Source organism: Penaeus monodon, chromosome 17 (assembly GCF_015228065.2).
Source record: "Penaeus monodon isolate SGIC_2016 chromosome 17, NSTDA_Pmon_1, whole genome shotgun sequence".
NCBI classification, from domain to species: domain Eukaryota; kingdom Metazoa; phylum Arthropoda; class Malacostraca; order Decapoda; family Penaeidae; genus Penaeus; species Penaeus monodon.
Genome location: NC_051402.1, coordinates 8,028,966 through 8,037,802, shown reverse-complemented (window position 1 = coordinate 8,037,802; position 8,837 = coordinate 8,028,966).

Genomic DNA, 8,837 nt, shown 5'->3' with positions numbered 1-8,837 from the left:
GCAATATCAAGGTCTCCAGACTTGACTTGCCAAATTAATTGTTGCTATCCTGAGGTCCCTGGAGTCACGGGGGCGCTCTCGATGTATTTGGCAATGAGGTGAAGCCCATAGGCCTAGAGGTCTCCTGGACCAAGGCCAAGATTCAGGAATTTGTGAGGCCTGTTAGGGGAACCCGTTCAGTCCATCACGCTTGCAGTGAGGACATGAATCACAGCAGAGGTTTACATACCTGGTAGCATTAGTTCATATCTCTGGCTGTCAGACCAGATTGGTCTGGCAACAGAAGCCATGAACTCGATCAACCAAGAGCACTTGGAGACGCCGGTAACCTTTGCAGAAGACCAAGTGCATGTCTTCAAGGCCTGATTAAGGGACGGTGTTTGCTCCCCCCTATGGAAGAGAAACCTGGACATTATCTTGTGCCTCGGAGTCTCGTCTGATTCCTTTTATAACAGACTCTTTGCTGGATCATGGGGTACAGTTGGCAGGACCATGTGTCCATCCTACGGTCTATGCCATGAGACTGGCAGGGACTTGTACTTGAATAACTAGGATCGTCAAACTCCGCTATATGAGGCACCTAGATCGTTTCCCTAGTGGACGACCCTGCCCATCAGATTGTCTGTTGCCAGCAAATCCTGGGTGAAGGAGGCCTTTGGGATGACCAGGAGGTCATGGTTGGGCAGCTCGACGAAACCGGTTGTGCGGAATTAGAGATGGGCCGAGGGCTGCCTCGGAGACTCGTCATGAGGGCGACCCTCGTAGCTGGTGGAAGCGAGGGGGGATAGACGGTCATGTGCCCCCGTCCGCGTAAGCCCCTTGATGATGATGATCATATTTACTATTATCATTGTTGTTTCTATTATCATCAATATTTTGTTTTCATTGTTATTATTATAAAATATCAATAGGAGTTAATACTATCATCATTATTATTATCAATATCATTTGTTTATTATCATTTATTATTATATCGTTAATATCATTGCCATTGTTATTATTATTGTATTAATGTTATCATCAGTATTATCCTTGTTATTATCATTATGATTATCATAGTCATTAATACCCTTACTATTATCACAATCATATATCATTATCTTATTATAATTTTCATTTTCATATCGTTACTATTATCTTTATTATTATTATTCTACTATCATTATTATTATATCATTATCTTATATTATATTTCCATTATCATTATATTATCATCATCATTAGTAGAAGAATAGTAGTAGTGGTTGGAAATAGAGTAGGTGGTAGTAGTATCATTATTATTGTTATTGTTATCTTATTATTATTATTATATATTTGTTATTATAACACCGCTATATTCTCATTATTATATTAGCATTATAATTACCATTAAGGTTGTTGCTGTTGTTGTGTGGTATTTTATTATCATTTTTATTATCATCATTATTTTTATATTACTATTATTATATTATTATTATTATTATTGTTATTATTATTATTATACTCAGTATTATTATTATTATTATTACTATTATCATATTATATTACTATTATAATTTTCATTCTTCATCATCATCATCTATCATCATCATCAAATCACAATCATCATCATCCTCGGTCATAAATTGTTTTCATTATCATAAATCCAGCCCATATCTTTAAACGTAATTACTGTGTGAATCTGCAACAAAAAAACGTTAGAATAAGTGAATTAAATGCGGAAAATACTTAAAGAATAAATAAGGTGTCGGGCCAGGGGGAGAGGAGTGCAAACTCATGAAGCGAACCGAGTTCTCTACAGGAAGATAAATGACTTCATTATCTCACACAGACACTTATTTTAAGGCACGTAAGCTATCGTGATTTCTTTCCCCTTAGGTGGGAGGGAGTGTTGAAAATGAATATAAAAAGTGTTGAAAATGAATTAAACAGAAGAAAGTTAATTTTCTGAATTACAAGTGTTAGAATGGCGGTAAATGAAGAGGAATACTTTTGCACAACGGGAGCTACAATTTAACACTGCTGAACGAAAAAAAACCAAAGCTCCTTTTGTAAGAAAGAAATCGTGGATATAAATTAGGAATGCGAATTAATAGTAATAATAATATTGATATGATGATGATAATAATGAACTTGTTACTATCGGTGTCATTATTATCTGATCATAATAATTGATTTTATTAATATTATCATGTTAATATTATTACTATAATTATTATTATTATCATTCTTATTTTATTCTATCTACAGCAACAAACAACAGTGATATGATAACAAAATAACAGTTGTTGAGAAGAAATTCATAGCAATAATAGCGATAATGAAAATAATAAGAGTAATATAGCGTAACAAATACTAATGTTTAATGATAGCATTAATTCCAATAATAATAATGTTAACGCCGACCGCCTGTCTCTCTGCCACCAACACAAGGCAGGCTAGGCAGACGGCGTGTTAATCCACAGGGTCAGTGAAAAACTGAACAGCTCCAAGAGGCACCGAGCCACCCAGGCGTCCCAGAACACCACGAGGGGAAACGCCAAGTGGCGAGGCAGGAACACGAAATAAACACACGATGACAGTCTTTTTCCCTTATTTACACAAGATATTTACCCGGTACACGTTCTATAGACACAATAAGGGACAAACCAGCATGTCACACTGCACGATACAGCTTATAACAGGGCAAACACAAAGTTACATCAGGTCACAAGTGCACCACGAGTCTTCACAGGAAGCAGCACCCAACTCCGTCTCCCGCTTTGTTCCTCCGATTCCCTCCGCTCACAGCCAGCGCGTCATGTTTGCCCAGGTCCCTCATGTTAAACATTGCCCAGGTCATCCTTTTCATGTTAACACACGTTCGCCAGAGACAAAGACCCACTGGCGAGCAATAATTAAAACAAATGTAATATTTATAACAATAATGAAAATGTTAATATAACAGTAATAATGATAATAATAACAATGATATCCAATAATATTAATTATAATGATAATGATAACGATAATAGTAATACATAATAATGATGAGAATTATGACGATAATGATAATAATCAGGATGATGAAATTGATAATAATGAATAATAATAATCGTGATAATAATGAAATAATAATAGTAAGAACAATACTAATAATGATGATAATAACAACATAAGCATACGATAATAACAAATAGTACTATACATAATAATAATAGCAGATTAGTAATAATATCATAGTGATATCAATAATGATGACGTTGAGGATAATGATAATAATAATAATAATAATAATAATAATAATAATAATATAATGATAATCATAGAAATAATGATATTAATAATAATAATATAAAATAAGATAATAATAATGAATGATAATCAACAATATATAATTAATAATAATAATAATAAATAATAACAATTATTATAATAGTACTAATTATAACAATAATAATAATAATGAAAATGATAAATAATGATATTAGGAGTAAATGATGACAATGAAAATATAATGCCAGGCTAATGAACAGTGATATTATTATGTGGTAATAACAAAATACAATAACAGTGGAATAATAATGATAATGATAATAAACAACAACGGTAACAATAAAAATAAGGAACTGTAATTCATATTGACAGATGCATAAAAGGTATGAATGAGAATGAATATCTTCACAATACAAGAGATGTATTTGACCGGTTCGATTGTGTCATTCGTCAGAAATAAATGTATTCTGCGAAGACACAATCGAAAACCGGTCAAATTACATACTCTTGGATTGTGAGATATCCTTCTTATTCAATCTTTTATACAAATAAAATAATGATAGTATTAATAAAATAATGTGAGAATGATTAAATATAAAAATCATGATGATATAATAATAGCCCCAGTAACGACAATAATATAATAGGGTAACGATAATAATGTTTATGATAATATTAACAACAACAATCAACAATAGCACCAATGTAAGAGCAATAATAATAATAATAATGAAATAAGAAGAAGAAGAAGAAGAATATGATAATGGTAATAATGTTTTAAAACACAGTGCCAAAAACATGTGTAACATGAAAAGGATGACCTGGGCAGAGTGTTAACATGAAGGGAACTGGGCAAACATGATGCAAACTGGTGCGAGCGGAGGAGGCGGAGGAAACAAGCCAAGGGAGAGACACGGTTGGTTGCTGCTCCTGTGAAGACCCTGTGTGCCCTGGTGACCTGAAAATAAAACTTGGTGTTGCCTATTATAAGCTGTATCTGCAGTGTGGGGACCGCTGGTGTCCCCCTGTATTGTGATATGGAAAAGTTGTACGGGTAAATAACTTGTTAAATAAAGAAAAGACTTCATTTGTGTGATTTCGTGCCGCCTCGCCACCTGGCGGTCCTCGTGGTGTTCTGTAACGCTGTGGTGCTCGGTGCCTCTTGGAGCTGTTCCGTGTTCACGACCCTGTGGATAGCACGCATCTGCCTAGCCTACAGTGTTGTTTGTTATGCCTCGCTCGGCGTAACAAATGGTGTCAGGAGTGGATTTGTGATATTGATCAGTGAGACGCGTCCGATTTATCATGTGGTCCAAAGATGGCGGCAGCCATGGGGGTGAGGAGGCACTATGACTGAGGCAAGCACGAGTGAGGAGAAGCCGAGCCAGAGCGGCCTGATCACTGCCATGCTGGCCGGTATGAGGAGGAAATGGCACAAAGGGCAGAAGAGCAGGCACCAGAGGGCACGCCGAGGGCAGGCGCACCATCTCGTCGAGTGCAGGCAAGGAAGGCAGAGGAAAACAGTTCGCCAACTGTTGAGGTCTAAAGAGCAATCTTGCATCTGTGAAGATGGAAACTCAGCGAGTACATCGACAGGCCTGCAACAGTGTGAAGAGTGAACTGATGGAGGAGGTGCAGACTCTGAAGGGGAGGTTTCAGGGGCCTGAGGGAGGAAGTGAAAGGCGGAAAGGCTTCGTCATGAGGTAGTAAGTTGCAAGCAGAGGAAGATAGACGAGGTTATGGCAAATAGATTCTCAGAGTGTACAGATTTACTGGGGTCTCGCCGGGGTCCGTGGCAGGAAAACCCCCCCCAGGCCTCGCAGAATGTGTCGCAGCAGTGGTCGCTGCAGAAGTGCTGGGGAACCCATCGGAACCGCTCCCTTGGGTATAGGTGGCGGAAAACTCGGACTGGTCAACCGCCTCGTTGCCTCCCTCACCCCCTTCCTCCCCCCCACTGGGCGTGTTAGAATTCACGGCACGCGTTTCCACCCCGCGCCCCTCGGCCTCCAGACATTCTGTGAGGTGTACGCCACTGAGTACGAGGGAAAGGGGACCTGGACCTGACATATGTAGCCCAATTTGAAATATGGCATCTGCCCAGGGGGAGCCAGGAAGAGAAGGCCCGAAGCTAGTAACAGCGTAAGGGGACCCGTGGTGGAAGTGTTGGGCATCTGCCGGCATCCCAAACAGGCCTCTTACACCAGCGTGGCAGAGGCTTTGAAACGCCGTTCGGGCACCACCACAGGCCGAGGTATATCGGGCCACTTGAAGAAGCGGCTCGTGAGCGTGGCGAGAACACTGTCCCAGCTGGCGCAGGATGTGAGGCAATGGTAAGGAGGTAGTACCCTGCGGCCTGCGGAAGAGATGATCGTGGTCCTGGCCCGTGATTGCTTTGTGACGCTTTGCAGAGCCAGCAGCTGCCAAATCTACGTCAAGCAGGCACACCCTTGAGGACCTGCAGGTGGCGCTGGCGAGGGCTGGAGTTCGAGGGCCGTCCTGAAGGCAACCAGTGGCCTAGGGACAAGCTGATCATCCCCGCCATGACTCCCGGGGCCAGAAGGCTAAAGTGAGAGAAAAGGTAGCACTGAGGAAGGTGAGCCCGAGCACTTCCAAGGCTTGTGTTGGGGCTGCGTAGAGTGTAGGCACAGACATAGTCGGGTCGGAAGGGAGCGGAGAACACGTCCTCTCAACCTGGACGGATTCTGACTACCTTCCAGCAGTGCTGCAAGGACTGTGCAGGTATGGTCACCATCCGAGTGCATGTCCTAAGGAATAAGGAAGTGGTACAGCGGAAAACTCGGACAGGCTGGATGAAGGGCCCGAAACCCAGCCTCCTCAGTTCCCGGGCCCCGACTGGGTAAGCTGCCGTCGAACCAGGCGAGCAGGTGCGAGGGCTCAATAGATGGAAGCCATGCCGCTGACAGTGACCACTGGGGCTGAGAAGGACTCCTAGTGCGCTGATATGTTCGGCCACTTAGCGACTTCCAGACGCACCACAGAGGGACTGTGTGGGTCACGGGGGGCATTGTGTGCAGTTCAAGGGGCCAGGTGGAGGCTCGTATGTCGTGGGCAGCCACGGTGCAGCGGCTGCCGTGTATGTGGCCGATCTGGGACGAGCACTGTTTCGCGGGCCTTGAACCTACCTGACGCAGAGTAAGGCGTGTGTAGACCTTGGGACGGACGCTGGTGAGGGTGCACGGGAAGAGGTGCCCTTGCTTCCAGAGGTATTGGCTGTGCGAGGTAGTTACGCTGAAGCGACTGCACTTGCCCCCAAGGACAGCAAGTCTAGAATCTGGTGTCGACTGGCAAGAGTGATGCGTGGGGGGGGGAGGGTTAGAGGGCCTCGTGGAGCCCATCCAAATCTGCAGCTGGCTGATGGACGTAGCGGGGGGGGGGAGTGGGCGGAGCCTTGTTGGACAGGGGAGGGTTATTTACAGTGTGGGAGCTAACTGCTCTGATAAGGCCCAGAAGTGCCAGCTGGTCGCAAAGCTGGGCACATTGTGAAAGAAAGTGGAGCATCCAGAAGATCATCGGGGAGCAAGGAGTTGGTTGGTGTGGGGCCGTTGCATGACTTCCTCGAGGACTTGGCGCACCGGTGCGCTGTGGCGTTTACCATGGCCAGGAAGCTTACTCCTGGGGCCTGGTGAAAAAGAAGATGACGTTCTGTCCCAGTACGGCGATGAGGACGTGGCAGGACGCTGGACCGAGATGAGGACGAGCATTTGGACGGTGATGGACAATGCCAACAGACGTCAATGGTGACCATGAGGCCAGGTTGGTACCATCTGGGTGCCATTGCCAAATCTACGCGCCCACACCTCCTCCAGAGCGATCCCAGACGAGAGCGAAGAAAAGCCGCGCTGGATGAAGGATTTTGTGTTTCTGAGAATGATTTACAATTACGGTACTTTTGTTTGAAAGATTTTGTTGTTCCTGAGGACTCATTTATTTAAATTTTCTGTAGTTGTTTCATGTTAGGTAGTCAGAGCAGACGGGTCGTCTGCTGATAGGGGGGGATAGTGCTACGCCAGTGGGTCTTTGTCTCTGTGCAAAAACAGGTGTTAACATGAAAGGATGACTTGGGCATGTGTTAACTGAAGGACCTGGGCAAACATGATCAACTGGCTGCAGGCGGAGGAGCGGAGGAACAAGCAAGGGAGCAGGACGCGTGTGGGTGCTCTCATGTGAAGACCTCTTGTGTGCCCTGTGACCTCGATAAACTTTGTGTTGCCCTGTATAAGCTGTATCTGCAGTGTGACATGCTGGTGTCCCCCTGTTATTGTGCCTATAGACAAGTGTACGGGTAAATTACTTGTGTAAATAAAGGAAAGACTGTCATTTGGTTATTCGTGCCCTGCTCGCCACGTGGCGTGTCCCCTCGTGGTGTTCTGTGACGATGTGGTGCTCGTCTCTGGAGCTGTTCTTGTCACGAACCCTGTGGATAGCACGGCAATATGCCTAGCCTGCTTGTGTTGGTGCAGAGAGACGAGGCGTTCGGCCGTAACAATAATAACAAAAAAATCCCCCCCCCCCCCCAAACGACAACAGCAACAACAAACAATAATAATAACAATGATAATAATAATACTAATAAAAAAATATTAATAATAATAATAATATAATAATAAATGATAATAATAATAACAAAAGATAATAACAAAATAGTATATATTAGACATAGTGAGACATTAATTACTAATAACAACAATAATAATAATATAATATAATAATAATGATAATAATAATAATAATAATAATAATAATAATAACAAACAATAATAAGAATAATAATAATAACAAAAAAATAAATAAATAGCCAATAATAATAATAATAATGATAATATAATGATATTATAATGATAAGATAATAATAATAATAACAATAATGATGATGTGATGATGATGATTGATGATTTTGTTGATTATGTGATGATGATGATGATGATGATGTGATTGGATGAATGATGATGATGATTGATGAGATGATGATGAAGATGATGATGATATTAATATTAATATTAATATAATAATAATAATGATCTTACTAATACTAACAACAATAATTAATAAATAAGATAATGAATAATAACAATTAATAATAATAAATAATAATAAAATCATAATAATAATAATAATAATAATAATAATAATAATAATAATAATTGATAAAACAATAATAATAATACTAATACAATATAATGATGGTTATGATAATAATATATACTAATGATAATGATGTAAACCAATAATAATAAATGGTATAATGATTAATAGCCAATAATGATAATGCAATAAGAATGATAATGATTTGATATTTGTGATAATAATGATAACGATAAAAAGATAAAATATATTAATGATTATGTAACAGAGTTCACAGAAAGAAATAATAATAATTTACTAGTAGTAGTGGTAGTAATAGTAATAATAAAATAATAATAATGATAATAATAATTATTATATTAATTTTAATAATAATAATAATAATAATAATAATATAATAATAAAATATAATAATAATAAGAATAATAATAAATAATAATGATGATGATGATAATAAGATAATAAAATAATGATAATAATAATAAAATAGATATGTAATC